Source organism: Cupressus sempervirens, chromosome 1, assembly GCF_028749045.1.
Source record: "Cupressus sempervirens isolate cs-2001-9-10 chromosome 1, ASM2874904v1, whole genome shotgun sequence".
Lineage (NCBI taxonomy): Eukaryota > Viridiplantae > Streptophyta > Pinopsida > Cupressales > Cupressaceae > Cupressus > Cupressus sempervirens.
Window position 1 is genome coordinate 206,110,539 of NC_143118.1, and position 19,104 is coordinate 206,129,642.

Consider the following 19,104-nt stretch of genomic DNA (forward strand, 5'->3'; position numbering starts at 1 on the left):
AAGAAAATCCACTTTAACTTATAAATTATTAAGAATGATAAAGTTGGTGCATCCAACCAAAAATTTCCTCAATGCATTGCAAGATCTATCACAACAAATTTAACATACAATGTCATAAGAGACACCATTTCTACTTTAAAGTAACTAAGATGTAGAATTAATTCTCCTAGGAAAATACCAAAAAGACACCAAAGACTTCTCTTTAGAAAATGGTAGAAATAAATTTAAGCATGCATGACTTGCCTTGAAAAATGGAAGAAATTGTACAAATGTGAAACATTGATATGAATCTAAAAATAGCAAGAAAATTTTCTTTCTAAATTTGAAACCATAGATTGAATGAAACCCTAAAAATGACTTGAATCCACGAAAAAAATTATAGAACACAAACTTATTTTTATTCCAAAATTCAATTACTTTCCACTTGTTAGGAATGCTCAAAAAATAGCATGCACAAATCATTGAATATAGATGATAGATTCCAAAAATTCGTTTTCCCCATGACTACAAAAATATATATATATAAAGAGTGCTTCCCTTTTTTTCCCTCTTCATTCACTCAAGATCCATGTGTTTCTATTGCTCTTGTATTTTAATGAAAAGCAATACATTTTTAAAAAACAAAATCTTCTTTCAACAAAAATTGTAGCATGGTATTTACTTTTTCAAAACAAATAAATCACAATGAACACTTCTTTCTGTCATCCCCATTTAACTACATTCTCTCACATGATAGTATCATTGCATATCTCGATACCATATTAAGAAAGAGAATATAATATGATTGCTATTTTCTTTAGATTTCAGATGGTCTTTTAATTACATTCATGAAATTTATAAAGCTTTTTATTCTTCTTATAAACTATCTACCAAAATATATCTTTATGAAAACTAGAAATCAACTATTTTATAATTTATTAATCTAAAGTTAAATTTTAACTCTCTTTCACCTACTTAAATAATGTGATTTCCTCAAGAGAAAACACCTCAAGGAGAAAGCACACCAAACCCCAAACTATAAACAAACACTAGAACTGTAAATAGCCTAAGCAACAAGGGCATCATTACCATTGTCATCTACTCCATCTACTTCATTGGACACCTCCCCTAAAGCTCCCATGTTATAACCACAATCTATACCTTTCAAAGCTCCACATTCTCTTAGTTGAGGATATTTACTACGAATCAAAATTGAAATAAACTAATGGTAATTTTATAAATTAGGCAGTGTCTCATTTTTGTATGTATATTTTATATTTTAAAAATTTGATTGTAAATATGCTTTCTTGTAGGTTAAACCTATTTAGTAGTATGATGATTAAAAAGAGTTATCTATAAAGTGTTTTTATTACATTAATTAAAGTGGTAAGGAAAAATATTGTAATGAAATTTATAGTATAGAAATGAAAAACTCATTTTAGAAGCACAAATTGTAGGAAATAAGAATAATGAAAACAAAATATATGATTCACTATCTAGGAAACTATTGGGATATGTGCATAGGTCGACACAATATCTCTCACAAAAGATAATATTTTTCTAATGTTTTTTCCTAACAATGTTACATTCTCAGTAGATTATAAAGTCACTTGAATAACAAAAGAAGATAGCAAAAATATGATAGAAAATTCATAAAATAACATAATATTTTTATCAACTAAAATATAAAGAAATAGATGGTAAGAGGAAAAGAAATGTCTAATTTTATATTTTAGAAACCTAAAAAGTTTAAGGAGAGAGAATATGAAGGTTGTTGATTTTTTTTTGTGAATTATCAATTTTTTCTTAGATCATTTGATAATCATGAGTATACAAATGAATAAAATGATTAAAATTTATGTTTACTTTTATCGTAAGTCATTTTAGGGAGCCACCCTCGAATGGGGTTAGGAATTAGGTTGTTTTGTCTATAAGCCTCTGAAAGGACTACTATGGACCACTTCATTCCCTAGGTGGGTCAAGTTTGACTTTGATGGGGGTCTCATAAGGAAGTTGAAGGATGAGTGGAGCATGATGTATTGATAAAGATTATAATAGAACCATTTTGAGATAGAATTTAGTAAATTTTGAGACTGTGATAAATAATGAGGAAGAATATGGTGTTTCTTTCGTTAGTCTTGAATGTAGGAAAGAATTTCAATGCTCACAAATTCACTCAAAAGGGACTCCTTAATGCCATTCAATTCTATTAAAAAATATTCAATTCCAAATCAGATATTGAAAAGTCTCTTCTAACTAATGTCAAATTTGGTTGATCAACTGAAAAAATATTTTCCTAGATATAAAGAGGAGGAAATGGTGTGGCTGAGAAACTAGCAAAGTAAGCCTCTAAACATGTAGAAGTTATTCAATCAAGTGTGCTAAGTTTATAGTTATTTTGTATGGGTCATGGGATGAGGTAGATTGATATGGAGTTGTGACTGGCTCCACTTGTAAGATATTTATTCTTTCAAGCCCTTTAAAAAGGGAAATGTATTTTAAAATCTACAAAGACTTGTATTAGATGCATAAGATTTAGATGGGACACATGTTACCTATATGTTAGGGATTTTTTGAGGTTTGCATGTATATGATGTTTTCTAGTGAACTATTTTAATAGAGACTAAGATATTGTGTTAAGATGGTGGTATTCATGACTTTTGTTAGAACAAGACTAAATTAACTATTAAACATTTTGTCAAATCATTTATCATTAATAGTAATAAACTACATCTACAAAAGATCAAATTTATAGTAGTTTGGACCAAACTTGTGATAACCATGATTGTCTTGAGCATTAATGTGTTGTACTAGATTGTGAGATATAAAAATAGATTAAAGTTGTTGGCTTTCTAGAGGAAATGAATAAAACATGCACAAGAACCAAAAGGACCACCTCCAACCTTATACTAGCCACCAAACCCAACCCCAATCCTACATATACCTATCATTAGATTTCAAAATTTATTTGTATTACAATGTAACTTGTATACTTTGTTGTTATTTTATTTGCATCAATATTATGTTATGCTGGTTGTATTATTTTGTATTTAATAGCTTAACTTGTTCTTACTTCCTTCACAAGAAATTTGTAATAATAAACTTTCAACAAATAAACTATAATTTTTATTTTTTTCTTATTATAATTCATTACTTGAGCTAATATTGTTCAAGTTAAATTTAGTTTTAGAAGAAACTACATACATAAATTAATTTCCTTTTACAGAAAACACAAATGCTTTCTTCGTGTCAAACCAATTATTTGTGAAACGAACTATAATATTTGCAGATAGGGTTAAAATAGAGCTCATGGGATGTGAATATCTTTGCAGCTTACTTTCCTTAGCAATATTAAGCCCACATAAATAGCGAGTTTGAGGAGATAAAACAAGATGAAAGACAGATGTCACGAATGACCATAAAAAATCATCTTTTTTCCTTCGTATTCAATAATCAAACTGAAGAAACATGGCGATAGGTTGAAGATAAAAGGATAGGCCTAATATGTAGAGCAGCCAACGGTAAGCATTGAATTACAATAAGATAAATTGGAAACATTCACATATCTCGAGTCACTGGAACCCAAAACTAGTGTTATCACGAGTCGTCAAAGTAGTAATTAAAACAAAATTTACCTTTATAGCTGTATTTTCTTTAAGAAATGGAGAATGCATTTAAGCTTTTGGTTAGCACTAGTTTTAAGGAAGACGTATGCATGCGTTGCAGTCTTAATAACGTATATCATTACTAACATTAGTTAAGGAAAAAAAATGCTAAATTTATTCAAGGATATATTTATATTTATGATGTTAAAATAGGATTTCATAATTCTACTTGTAGTTTTCCCGTTCATAGTATAGTAATGAGCATCTTATTAGCAGTTAAAGAGAACTACAAATTAGAGCATACAAGTTAGGTTTATGTACAATTTTGAATAGACGACTTGAAATAGAATACTTTTCATCTACTTGCGGAAGTTGCCATACATGACAAGGCAATAGATTGGGTTTGTATCATTTCTTAAATTATTTGTTTTCACAAAAATAATATATAGTGTTCGTGTAGTAGTTGACTTCATACTCATTTTTTAAAGGTGAATAGTATCATATGTAGTCACTGTTCATTGAGAAAGTATATGTGTAGGATAGATGTTATAGCTTAAATACTTATGAGACTTGTGGTTGATAGATGTGTTAGAGTAGTACTGGGATGGGCGATCTCCTAGGAAGTCTTGGTGCTTCACTCTTGTCAGCATCCCTAGATCCACTGAGTGATAATTGTTCCAGTTATTCTCATGAGAAATGGATTTGTGTTGAATCACTACTTGTGAAATATGGGCCAATGAGCTTGACTAAAAAACTACATAGTAAAATCCTGATAGCAATATTACAAATTGACTTGCTATGAAAATTATCTCCTACTTATCAATTGATGATCTGAATGGGATTTCTAATGAATGGTTCATAAGGAACAACACTAGGTGAAGGTTTTGCAAATGGTGTTGTAAGAAAAGTGGGTTTAAGCATGGAGAAACTTTGTATATAAGCCCACTCGAGCTAGAGTGGTATTGGGATGGGTGACCTCTCAGAAAGTCCTGATACTTCAACTCTATAAGAATCACATAGATCTAATGAATTCTAAGTTCTCCATTTATTTTCATGAGAGATGGATTCATGTTGTATCACTACTTGTGAAATGTGGGTCAACGAGTTTCACTCAAAAACTACAAAGTAGCATCCTAGTAGAAATATCACAATTTGACTTACTTGTCAATGATGAGCTTAAGGGGATTTTTAATGAATTTTTCATAAGGCACAATACTTGGTGAAGTTTTTTTAAACATGGTTGCAAGAAGAGTGGGTTTAACCATGGGGAAACTACATAGTTAATAAGAACACTCAAGTTGGAGTAGTACTAGGATGGGTGACCTCTTTGGAAGTCCCGATGCTTCACCTCTATAAGAATCACCTATATCCACTGAGATATAAGTGTTTTATTTATTCTTATTAGAGATGGATTAATTTTGAATTACTACTTGTGAAATGTGGGTCAATGAGTTTGACTCAAAAAACTACACAGTTAAATCTTGATTGCAATATCACAATTTGACTTCATGTAGAAATTATCTCCTACTTATCAATTGATGAGCTTAAGAGGAATTATAACTAATGTTTCATAAGGAAAAAAGAATTGGTAAAGGTTTTATGAATGGGGTTTCATGAAGAGTGGGTTTAACCATGGGGAAACTCCATAGTTAAGCACACTCAAGTTGGAGTAGTACTGGGATGGGTAACCTCTTGGAAGTCTCAATGCTTCACCTCTGTGAGTATCCCAAGTAGATCCAATGAGTGATATGTGTTACATTTATTCTCATGAGAGATGGATTTATGTTGAATTTATACTCATGATATGTAGGTCAATGATTTTGACTCAAAAACTATATAGTTAAATCCGGATACCAATATTACAATTTGACTTAATATGGAAATTATCCTGTGATTATCAATTCATGAGCTTAAGGGGATTTCTAATGAATGGTTCATAAGGCACAATACTTGGTGAATATTTTGCAAATGGGGTTGCAAGATGAGTGGATTTAACCATGGGGAAAGTTTGTAGTTAAGCACAGTCAAGATGGAGTAGTATTTGGATGGGAGACCTCTTGGGAAGTCCTAGTTCTTCACCTTTGTGAGTATCACCTAGATCAAATAAGTGCTAAGTGTTCCAATTATTTTGATGAAAAATGGATTTGTGTTGGATCACTACTTGTAAAATGTGGATCAATGAGTTTGACTCAAAAACTACACAATTAAATCTTGATAGCAATATCACATTATTTATTTATTTTTTCAAAAAATAAATTGGTTAAAGTATTATTAATAAGAATAAGTAATAAAAATTAAGAAACTAAAAACTTGTAGACACATATTGTGAGAAAATTAGTTAAAGCATCTTATAGAACATAATAATAAGGATTAGTCAAAAGGTATTAATGTCGAGTACTCAAGCAATATCATATAAGTAACAATATAAAAGCTTTACTATTATATGTATAGAAGGTAAAACTCTCTTTACAGTAAAAAACTATCACTAGAATAGATATTATGATAGAGGAATCTTTATAGATCACTACTGCCCTAAACATTAGGACTCTCTTTAGAAGATTCAACAATGTCATTGTCCAAACACCAAGTGTTAGATTCATCAACCCAAGGGTGGGAATGATTAGAGTGGTTGATAAAGGATGGTTTTTTTTTCTAGTTTTTTCTAGATAAAAAGATTATAGAGCTCTTAAAATTTCTCCATAGATTTTATCATAGTTAACAAATCCTTGAGCTGCATTAACTTTCAAATCCTACCACAACATTTTCATGACTATCATATGCAATACATATCCAATTGCACATATATACATAAAATGATAGCCATTATGAACAATATCATTTTAAGATTGAAACATCATCCAAAAGGACATTTAGCACATATAAACAATTTAAAAAGAGAATGTATTTTCTAGAACAAAGGAAGGGACATGTTTATTCCACAGGTATTCCTTTCCCAAATTTATAATCATTGTTAATTTCGTTAATTAAAAATAGTTGTACATGTCCATTTTAAGTAAATTTATCTAGAATTAAAAAAAGCTTCATCTATTTTAAGACAAAGCATTTAGAAAGCAATGGTTGGGATTGTTTTTATTTAATGAAGATTAGCATTTTGCCAACAAATCTAGGATAATTATCTTTATATTCTGTAAGATAGAAAGCTTTGTACAAAAATATCAAAGTTGAGAAAATAAATATCATAGAATGTAGTTTCAATGAAAATGTAGTGAATGAATAAAGCAAAAAAAAAAATCAAAATAGTAAGTAATATCAATGCTTCCCATTTAAGTAAATTATATTAAAACTAAAGAATAAAGAAATAATTATTTTTTGTATTACATCAGCTAAAAAAACTATAGTATACATCTTAAGGTGATAGTAACGCCATCAAATTTACCTACAAACCTTACAAGTCATCATCAAATTAGAATAAAACATTATCATAGTTTGGTTTGATATATCACTCTACCTTTAATGTTGCATTTTATAATAGTAATCTTATACAAAATAGTTTGAGAACTATATTTAACAAAGATAAATAGGTGTAGGGAAATTAAGGTCTTTAACAATTAGATATAGTCTATTAAGAGTATAAATAATAAAATAGCATGAACACATACGAGAGATGATGGATGAGAATGAAACAAAATAATTTAAAATCCTTTCTATGTATGATAGAGGAAAAATGTATTAAATAAAATTGTGTTCCAAAGACAATAATGTACAAAACATATAAGGGGAATTCAACAAATCTGAGTTTTTATTCTCTCACCAAAAATCATTATGCAAGTGGTAGCAATTGGCATTGAACGAGAATGACATGATATTATATATGTTCTAATAAAAATAAAATACAATCTTAGTCTAGTTTAATATATTATTATACCTCCAAAATATTTTATTTATCATAGAAATCATATTTAAGATAGTTTATAAACCATGTTGTGAAAGACAATACTAGCGAACAAAAATTAAGGACCACTTTGAACATTATATATGATTTATTAAGACCATAAAAAAAATTGACCATATGAGGACACTAGAAAGATGATGGATGGAAATGGAAATGAATATTTGCAATTCATTTTTACATTTATTAGAAGAAAATATATATTTAAAAAATGTCAAAAATAAGTAAATGATGTGAAAATCATATAAGAGGAATCCAACAAATGCAATAGTTTATTCTCTCAGGATAGTTATAGATTAATTTAATAACTACGAGTCATCATGCAAGAGATAGTAATTAGAATGGAAAAAAATGAGTTGATACTATTTATGTTTTGATGATAATATAATATAAGTTAGATTGTGTACCATTACATGTTAAAAAGAAATGGAGTACACCTTTAACCATTACCTATGGTCTATTATGGGTGTAAATAAAATTAACCATGCAAAGCCATATGAGATTTGATGAATGAGATGAAAAGGTATATTCAAAATATACTTTTATTATTGTTAGGTGAAGAAAACAAATTGAAAAAAATGTTGTCCAAAGAAATAAGTAATATACATTAATACAAGAGGAATCCAAAAAATATGATGGCTTATTCTACTAGGATAAGTATTAATTAATTAAATTAATACAAATCTACATCCATCTAGCATTGATTGATGAGAAGGAATAACTTCATATTTAATGAAATATCATTAGATTAGTGCTTGTTGGTGTGCTTCCAATTTATTCTTTTGTTCTATGTTTAGTAACTTTTTTAGTAGCCTAAGGGCTCTCTCTATTAGTTTTTACTTGACTGGTCTAATGGCCAGTTTGAATATTTTGGCCAACTTTATCTATAATTTTGACATTCTGATGGTTTTTTCTAGTAGTAGTATTAAAAAATCTTTATCATGGGGCTTTTTGATAGTTAAGAAGGGGGTTGGGAAATTGCATGGCAATGAATTATGACTGATTATCCATTTGCATTTTGCTTTGTATGGGTCAGCCCCTATTTTGGTTGCTTCTTGATATAGAAAACAAAATGAGAAGTTATATAAGGATATAAATGTATTTTAGATATTGTGTTTTGAATAAGTGAGGATAATTTATTTAATGAAAAATGCTTGGTTTTTAAGGCCCATTTATACTACAACTCACAATTTCAAAGACCTCTAAGATTGGTAACATTGTGATTCTAATTAAAAAAAATCTTTATTAACTAAAGAAGGATTATAGGCAAGGCTAGAGGAAACATAGACATGAGGAATTTTATCATCTCGATATAGCTTCACACTTAGTGATGATTTTTTAATGAGAAGAAAGTATTTGTATCCCTATAACCATGCAACTTGATAGACTCATCCCTAAATAGAAGAGGGATCTCGACAACAATACTGTCCTTCCAAGGAGCAAGAGGGTAGAGGGTGGGGGAAGAATTTAAGTATAATTATCTAAGAACCTAAGGAGGCATTAGACACACTTAGAAGTTATGTGGGCTTTCAAAGTAATGACATCTCATGTGAAGACATATCAGTGATGATTATTTCTACAACACCTAAGGAGGCACTAGACACACTCAAAGGAGAGGTGGACTTCTAGAGGAAAGGTGTCTCATGTGAAATAGTAGATGAGGAATTAGACATACTCAGAGGAGATATAAAATTTCAATAGAAATGTGTCTCATTCTGTAGGGGAGGTGGGAACATTCATGTTGTCAAGCAAATGTCACATTTTATGGTCAGAGAACCATTAATGTGATCAATTTTGTGTTTCTTAAGAAAGTGAGGAGGATTGGTAAGGAACTTTATCAAACTCTTTAGAGGGTTGTGATATTAACCTTGCAACACCCACTATTGTTTGATTAATGTAACAAGGGGGAAATATTAGAATATTAGATTAATAATTTAAATTTAGCTTAGATTAATAAATAAATAATTAGTTGATTGTTAGTTTCCACAAATTTACATTCTAGTAGATAATTTATAATAGGAATGAAAGGCTTTATAATTCTCATAAATATAATTCAAAGACCAACTAATTGAATCGAATTATGAAAAAAATATTAATTGTATTATGTTCTCTTCTTTAGAGAGAGTTGTTGTGATTTCATGGCTTTGGAGCAAATTGCCCCTATAGCTTTGGGGTTGTGAATATTTTATTTGATTTTTCTATGATATCAATGGCTTGGTGGCTCGTTGTGCTTTGTTGGTGCATTCCTTATAGAAAACTCTATTCCTTGGAAATACCTTGTGCCTTCTGATGGTTTGGTTGTCATCTAGGTTCTATTGGTTCAATGTTGTTAGCTCATAACATTATAAAATACATGAGCTTGAAAAGAAGAAATGCTCTATTTTTTGGAGTAAAGGAAGCAATTTCACAAAACTACTTGGTCATCAAGAAGAGTCAATAAGATGTCCAAAGAAAAAGTAGAAATGTTGGAGCATTTAGTACCTCACTACAATTGGGTGCTAAGATCTCTATAGAAGGCCTTTTGAAGTCATATAGTTTTAAAACTTTGGGTCTATTTTCTTTTTGGCCCTTGTTTCAGCTTGGGTGTATATTTGGAGTGGAGATTTATCTTTATACTAATATTCTTTCAAGTGTCACTACTAAAATGGGGAACAAGTTATGCTTAAATGGAGAGGTTATTTCTTAGTAGAAGAATAATTTTGGTTGCTGCTCCTATTCTCGTACAACCCCATTCAGGTTTTTAGAGGTCTTCCCTTCCTATATAAAGATATTTTCTTCCATGTTGGATGGTTGATTCGTGTGGGAAAGACATTATCTATTTTTTCTATCTTCTTTTCCTCAGGTAGTTCATTTCTCATAGCAAGGCATCCTTTTAATGTTTTTGGGTGGATATGCCTACTTTGGATGTTTGGCTATTATGTATATGAAAGAAATGCTATCATTTTATCTATTACCTATTTTATTTTTCTATCTTAGGAGGTATAGTTATTTTTTGAGTAGGGATCTTATGGATTCCTCTTTGTTTGTGCCTTTTTTGCAGACTCTATATTTCCTTGGCCTTTCCTTGATGGTTATATTTAAAAGTTTTTGATTTTACGATAACTTTTGACTCTCTTATTGGGGAAAATAATTATATTAGTATTTATTATGTGAAACATAGGTTCACTAATTCGAAGCATGTTTAATATGGCCTCTTTATTTTTGAGGTCATGCACTTTGGACACATGATTTTTCAAGAAATACCTTATTGCCTACTAGTATATTTGGGATACTAATGAATTGTGTTTATTTCATGGTAGAATTAGTATCCCCTCCAAAACCTAATAGCAACGAGAGATAGCATATCAATTATGGGATAAAAACAAGGAATTATTAATGGAGAGATACAGTTGGAGAGATAAGGGGTTATGATGGAGTGATAAGGTAGATGGTCAATGTAGGAGGGGTAGTATAAGAAGGTGTAACGAGGGAGTGTTGGAGTAGTAGGGGTTGTATGGAGTGATATGGAAATAGAAGAAAATGAGATGAATTTATAGGGTTCTTTGAGAGACATGTAGACAAGAGTGACAAGGAGTTATTGGATTGATAAGGTTTCCACTTAAGACAATTGCATGTGACATATCAATAGGAGGAATTCATACCTCAAGTTGATACATTGCTATGGAGTTGGGATACCTCATAGGGATCGAAATTGTTCAAAGGAGTAGTGAGTATAGAAAGATAAGGGGAGTTTCTTTGAGAGATGAGGAGATAAAGAGAGATTTAAGGGAAGTTGTTTGGAGAGATAAGGAGATGTCATTGAACAATATGGACGAGAGATATAAAGGGAATATGAAGTCATGTGGCCTCAAATTGACAAGGAGGGGAATTATATTAGAAGGAAGATTGAAGAAGAAGTTTAGAATGACACAAGGAAATCTAATAGTGTAATATAAAATAAATATAAGAATGATGGCCTATAAAATGTGATCTTAGTGATTCAAAACATTAATAAAAAATTACTTGAGTTTCACCTCTAACTAATTCATAGCTCTACTAAAAGGCAATTCAATTTAAACATTTTACTGATTAAATAATTTTTTGAATGTTGTATAAACTTAAAGAACAACTTATTTTATGGAAAATTAGATTGCATTGTGAATAATTTTTGAAGAAATACTATGAACTTCAAACTTTATATGCATAAGATTAATGAAGCGTAAATTGGCTGGTTAACATGCACGTATAACCCCTACTGCGCAAGACTGTAGCTATTATTATCGTTCTACCATGACATATATTCAGATTTCCACAGGTAATCCCATAAGAACCGAATATTCCATATCCAAATGCTAATCGTCTTTATCCTATATCTTGCTCAAAAGCATTCTGTGGGGACTTACTCGACTGACTCGAGATATGTGAACATTTCCAATTTGTCTCATTGTAGTTCAATGCTTCCTATTGGTTGGTCGGGATATTATCCATTTATCTTCAACCTATCACCATGTATCGTCGGCCTGATCATTGAATACCATGGAATTTTTTTTTTTTGGATCATTCCTCACATTTGTCTTTCCTCTTGTTTTATCGTCTCAAACTCGCTATTCATGCGGGCTTAATATTGCCAAGGAAAGTAGGGTATAAAGACATTCACATCCCATTAGCTCTATTTTAACTCATTTTACAAAGATTGTAGTTTATTTTAGGAATAATTGGTTTGACATAAGAAAACATTTGTATTTTTTTAAAAGGAAATTAATTTATACATGTAAAACTTTAAAAAGCTAAACTTAACTTGAGATAATATTAGTTCAAAGAATGAATTATGATAAGAGAAAATTAGATATAACAAATTTTTTTTGAAAGTCTATTATCACATATTTGTCGTGGAGGAAGTAAGAACAAGTCAAACTATTTATAAACAAAATATTACAACTAGTATCACATAATATTTATTCAAATAAAATAACAACAAAGTATACATTGGACATTGTAATACAAATTTAATTTGAAAGTTAATAATAGATATAGGTAGGATTGGGGTTGGATTTGGTGGTTAGATATAAGGTTGGAGATGGTCCCTATGGTTCTTGTCAGTGTTTGATTTATTTCATACAAAAATCCAACAACTTTAATCCATCCTTTATTTCACAATCTAGTGTAGCACATTGAATGATCAAGACAATCATGGTTACCACAAGTTTGATTCTAACTGCTATAAATTTTATTTGCTGTAGATGTAGTTTATTGCAATTATTGATAAATGATCTAACAAAATTATGTTTAATATTCAATTTAGTATTTCTTTAAAAAAAATCATGAATATCACCATCTTAACATAATTTTTTATTCTTCATTCGAATCTCTCACTATAAAAATCATAGCCATCCAATCCTTCAAGAATCTCTAACATCCTGATAACATGTGTCAATCTAAATCTTAGACATCTAATACAAGTCTTTATAGATTTTAAAAGACATTGTTTCTCTTTTTCAAGGGATTGAGGAAATAAATATGTTACAGAGTGGAGCCCATCACAACTCCATATCAATCTATCTCTCCCCATAACCCATAAAAAAGAAACCATCAACTTAGAATAATTAATTGAATTACTTCTACGTGCTTAGTGTCTTGTTTGGGTAGTTTTACTAGCACACCATTTCCTTCCCTTTATATTTAGGACAAAGAAAAAAATTTAGTTGATCAACCAAATTTGAGATTAGTTTGAAGAGAGTTTCCAATATCCAATTTGGAATTGAATTTTTTTGAATAGAATTCAGTGGTATTAAGGAGTCACTTCCAAGTGAATTTGTGAGCATTGAATCTCTCTTCTACATTCAAGACTAACAAAAGAAACACAAAATTTTGCCTCTTTATTTGTCATGATCCCAAAATTTACTAAACTCTATTTTGGAATGGTTCTATTGTTATCATTATCAAGGCATCATTCTCCATTCAACCTTCAATTTCCTTATGAGGTGGTATGAAATTCAGATTTTACCTACCTAGAAAAAGGAGTAGTTCATACTAGTCCTTTGAGAGCTTTATAGATAGAACAACCTACCCAACCCTATTCAACGGGAAAAGCCTTGTGACAAAAGTAAACATAAATTCTTATCATTTATTCATTTATATACTCATGAGTATCAAAAGATCTAACTTTGAATTTAAGAATTCATGGAAACATTTTTTAGTAACCTTCATAATCTCTCTCCTTAAACTTATAGGTTTCTAAACAATAAATTAGTTAATTATTTATGTCTTTCCATATTTTTCTTTACATTTCATTTGATACAAAGATTATGTTTTTGATATTAAAAGTAAAGAGAATGGGGGCTGACCCAAAAACAAGAGCTACTTGAAACTTAGCTAAAAGTCATTACCCTAAAACTATCCTACCACATTCTTTAAAATAAAAGAACTCCCATGGTATCATAGTCTATACCTATAGCTACTAAAAGATAAAATTAGGTAATTATTTATGTCTTTCCATATTTTTCTTTACATTTCATTTGATACAAAGATTATGTTTTTGATATTAAAAGAAAATAGAATGGGGGCTGACCCAAAAACAAGAGCTACTTGAAACTTAGCTAAAAGTCATTACCCTAAAACTATCCTACCCCATTCTTTAAAATAAAAATCTCCCATAGTATTATAGTTCTATACCTATAGCTACTATAGTCAAAAATTAACATATTAATATAATTACATATTAAACAAGGCAACTAGACATTAGAAAAAAAGGCCCTAAGGCCACTACTAATAAAAAAAAACATAAAAACAAAAAGAACAAAATCTAGGGGCCTAGGGGCAAATTGTCCTTCTCTCGATTATGCAAATTCTCCTGTAGAAGCCAAGCCAATCATCAACAAGAAAACTATATAGGGAGAAAGTTGTTGCCATTTTTGTTGTATCTTTGAGCTCCTCCTTGTCTACCTATATTAGATGAAAGGTAGTGGCCATAGAGTGCATAACCCACATAGCGAAGTTAGCCACCTGATCAAATTTATCCTCCCAATAAAAATATTATGTTGTTTTATGCATTTTCTATCACTTTTTTGCTCATTTTTGGTATCCTCTTTTGTTATTCAAGTGAGTTAAAAATATAGTGAGAACATAACACTATTAGGAAAGAACGTTAAACAAAGTTTGTTTTCTTGTGAGAAATATTGTACTGACATGCACATATCTCAATAGCTTCCTACATAGGGAGTTGTATCTTTTGTTGCCATGTTTCTTATTTCCTACAATTTTTACTTCAAAAATGAGTTTTCCATCTCTATACTATAAATTTCATTACAATAATAAATTCTTCCCACTTCAATTAATGTAATAAGAATAATTTATACAAAAAAAATTCATCACTATATTAGTAAATATATTTTAACCTACTAGAAAGCACATTTAAACAACTATTATAAATAAAATATGTCAAAAATTCAAAATATTAAATATACATATTAAAATATAAGACACTATCAAATTTATAAAATTACCATTAATTTAGTTTAGTTTTGGATCCCAAGAAATATCCTCAACTAGGAGGGTGTGGAGATTTTTAAGCTATAGGTTTTGGTAATAACATGGAAACTTCAAGGGAGGTTCCTAATGAAGCATATAGTGTAGATAAAGATGGTTATGATGTCCTTGTTTTATGGGCTATTTGTGGTTCTAATTTCCTTTTAGTTTGGGGTGTTGTGAGATTTCCCTTGGAGGTACTTTCTATTGAGGAAGTCATTCCATTTGAGCATGTGGAGGGTGTTGGAATATTACATTAAATAGTTTAAATTGAGCTTAGATTAATAAATAAGTAACAAGTTGATTACTAGTCTCCAAGATGTTGCATTTTGGTAGATCATTTATCATAAGAATGAAAGGCTTTATAAGTCTCATGAATGTAATTAAACAACCAAATAATTGAATATAACTCTAAATTAAATATCAATCACACTCTATACTCTTCTTTTATATGGTATCACACCATACAATGATCCTATCATTTGAGTGAATGTGGTCAAATGGGAATGACTTGAAGAAGTGTTCATTGTGAGTTATTTGTTTTGCAAAAATAACTACCATGCTACTATTTTTGCTAAAATATATTGTTCTTTGAAAAAGTATTATTTTGCACTCAAGGACAAAAGCAATACTAGCACATGGATCTTGAGTGAATGAAGAGAATATGATAGGACACACTCTTAGTGTATTTTTATTTTATTTTTTGAAGTCTTGGGAAAACAAATTATTGGAATCTAACATCTATATTCAACAATTTGTGCAGGATATTTTTTAGACATACCAAACTAATGCAAAGATATTGAATTTGAGTATCAAAATAAATTTACATTTTAGAAAAAAATTCATGGATTCAAGTCAGCGTTAGGGTCTCATTCAATGTATGGTTTCAAATTTAGAACGTAAATTTGTGTGCTATTTTTAGATCCATACCAATATTTCCCATTTGAATTCGTTTCTTCCATTTTAAAAGAGAATTCTCAATGGGGCATTATTCAAATTATTTCTACAATTTTTTTAAAGAGAATTCTTTGGTGTCCTTTTGGTGTTTTCCTACAAAAATTAATTGTACATCTCAGCTACTTTAAATTTGCAATTATGTCTCTAGCCCGCTAAGGATCATGTTGTCACTTGTAGTATTGCATATTGAATTCTTTGGGATAGATATTTCAATGTGAAGAGGAAAATATTCTTATTTGCACCAACCTTATGATTCTAAATACTTTACAATTTAAGACCTGTTAATGGGTGTGTGAGGGTCAATCCTTTTTGAGAAAAGAAGAATGATACAGGATAGCATGTCCCTAAAGACAATTGGGTTAAAAATAATTTTGATGATGCCTCCAAGGGAAATCCATAATCAATTGGAATGCTTGGCCGCTATTGAAGCGATCTTTCTTGGTTTGAGGATAGGTGTGTGCAAGGTCCACCTAGAAGGATATTCACAATTAGTTGTTCAAGACATAGCCAAAGGTGAAATGGATACCTAGTACCTAAACAAATATATTTCACATAGCCAACTATTGTTGTAAAATTTTGAGGATTTCAAAGTGTCTCATGTGTTTGGGGAGGAAACCAAGATAATTGACACTCTTTCTAAGCATGTAGCTGGCAATTTAGTGGATCTCTTTGAAGACTTTAGGGACAGCTCCCTAGAGGAATTAAATTTTAATGTCAACATTTAGTCCTAACCTATTAAAGGGAGGTGGACACTCTTTTGGACTCCAACTTTAACATTTTATATGCTCTCCTATAATTATTAGATTACATGTTTGATGATGTCATATCTTGGCTAGCAAAAGGACATCCCATATTCAACTTTAATAATGATGCGGCTTCACATGATAGGAAACATACACCATTCCCTATTTTGATTCAAAAGTATAGAGGTGGCCACATACGATTGCATGCCTCAATGGATTACATGTTTGATGCCAACCAATATGTTGAAATAACATGGGTTTGCTGGTGTGTATAGGATTCCTTCATATCAATCTAGTCATTTACCTATTTTTAGCCATTTGGAGGTGGGGTCATTGAACCATGTGCATTTGACATCATTTAAAGATTGGAGCTGCATTTTTCCAAGACCATCATAAGCCTCGTGAAGTTGTGAAGTTTTTGAGAACAAAAGAAAATTTCTCTCTGAGAACTTCTAGGAAAATTGCTCCATTCAAGGATGGAATCTCTGATACAAAGTTATAACATGTGTTCGAGTTGCATGGGTAGTCATTCAAGGCGGCTTTAAAATTGATTTTTGGAAAGTTTTATTAGGAGGTTGAGCTTTGACCTAGATCAAACCTAGACATCTGCACTCCTTTTAAAGAAATTGGCATAATGGTTGCAAATTCAAAACGTGATGTGTTGATGGTAGATAGAAATGTATTGAACTAAAGTGGTGTGGTGGAACAAAGGCGATTGTGAATAGAGTGGAACTAGGTGTTGGCTTGAGAATGGGTGACTTACCGTGGTGACTAATCAGAGGTAAAATGGATATTTTCCAACCCATTATGATTTGGGTTTTGAGTGACCCACCATTCACTGATCTCCCTTTGGCATGATGGGGCTGGCATAAATTGCTTGTTTTTCTCTATGAAGTTGTTTCAAAGTAGGTTGTGATTGGTGGTCAAATTATGTACAAGAAGAAGACCACCTTGATGTGCTCAAATGATCTGCTAGATGCAAAGGAACACCCATTGATTTGAAGGAAATTGCCAAAGCTTGATAGGATGAGAAAAGTGGTGCACACCAAGGGAGAGAATGTTACTGATGATGATAACATGGAGGTGCAAAGCAAGGTCCCAAAGATGCCTGATCTTTGTAGTCTGAGATCGAGCTAATGGCTATCATCTAGTGCCTCCAGAGATGTGAGAAATTCTTAATTTTTCAAAGGACCATGGTTTAAGTTATGGCTTCTTGAGTCTTCTTTGAGTTTGTAATATGGTTTCTTTTCTAGTCTTCATGTTGATGTAATATGGTAGATCAATGAAGATCACCATATTTTTAACAAATTTTTAAGGTTGTTTAGGGATTAGGTCTGATGATCTCATATTTCAATTATGTTGGTATGTTGGGGTGTTTGGGTATCTATTGGGATGATTCTATTCTCCCATCTTTTAGTTTTTCTTTTGAAAATCAATATAAGACATACTTTATCACTGATAAAAAATAAATAAGTTATAATTTAAATTGGACTATAGTAGCTTGCCACTGGAGGAATAAAAAGATGATAACCTAGTTTGCAGTGTGGTCCAAGATTGCACAATTAGTTTTCATTATACTAGTAAATATTTTTAGACACAAGCAAAAGAGGTATCATCTACATAAGGTAAAAAGGGAGAATTAATGCTTTTACTTTTCAAGGAGAATAATATGTTTCAAATACATTATCTCATTTAATGAATCCATTCAAGATTAAATAAAAAAAGGGGAGTGTACATAAGGATATAAATGCATTTTATATATTGTGTTTTCAATATTTGAGGAGAATTTATTTAGTGAAATGTGTTATCTATTTTAGACCCATTCAACTACACGTCATAGTATCAAAGACCTCTAAGATTTATCACATTGTAATTTTGATAAATATGTTCCTTAGAAACTAAAATAGGATCATACATGATGTTGGAGGCAATGGAGGCATGAGGAGATTTATCATCTTGATCTAGCTTCTCACTCTAAGATTATTGATTACATGAGAAGAAACTATTTGTTTCCCTATAAAGCTGGGACATGGAAGATTTATCCCTAAAGAGAAGGGAGGGCTTGGCAGCAAAAGTTTCCTTCCTAGGAGAGGCGGTGGATAGGGGAGGAGGGTGGGCGGGTGAGGATTTGAGTATAATATTTCAAGCACCTAAGGAGGAATTAGATACACTAAGAGGAGATGTGGACTTTCATAGGAAATGCATCTCATTTGAAGACATATCAGTGATGATTATTTCTACAATACTTGAGGAGGCATCAGACACACTCCAAGGAGATGTGGACTATTGGAGGGAAGACATCTCATGTGCAAGCCTAGAGGAGGCATTAAGTACACTCATAAGAGATGTAGAATTTCAAAGGAAATGTGCCTCATTGTATAGGGGAGGTGGGAACATTCATGTTATG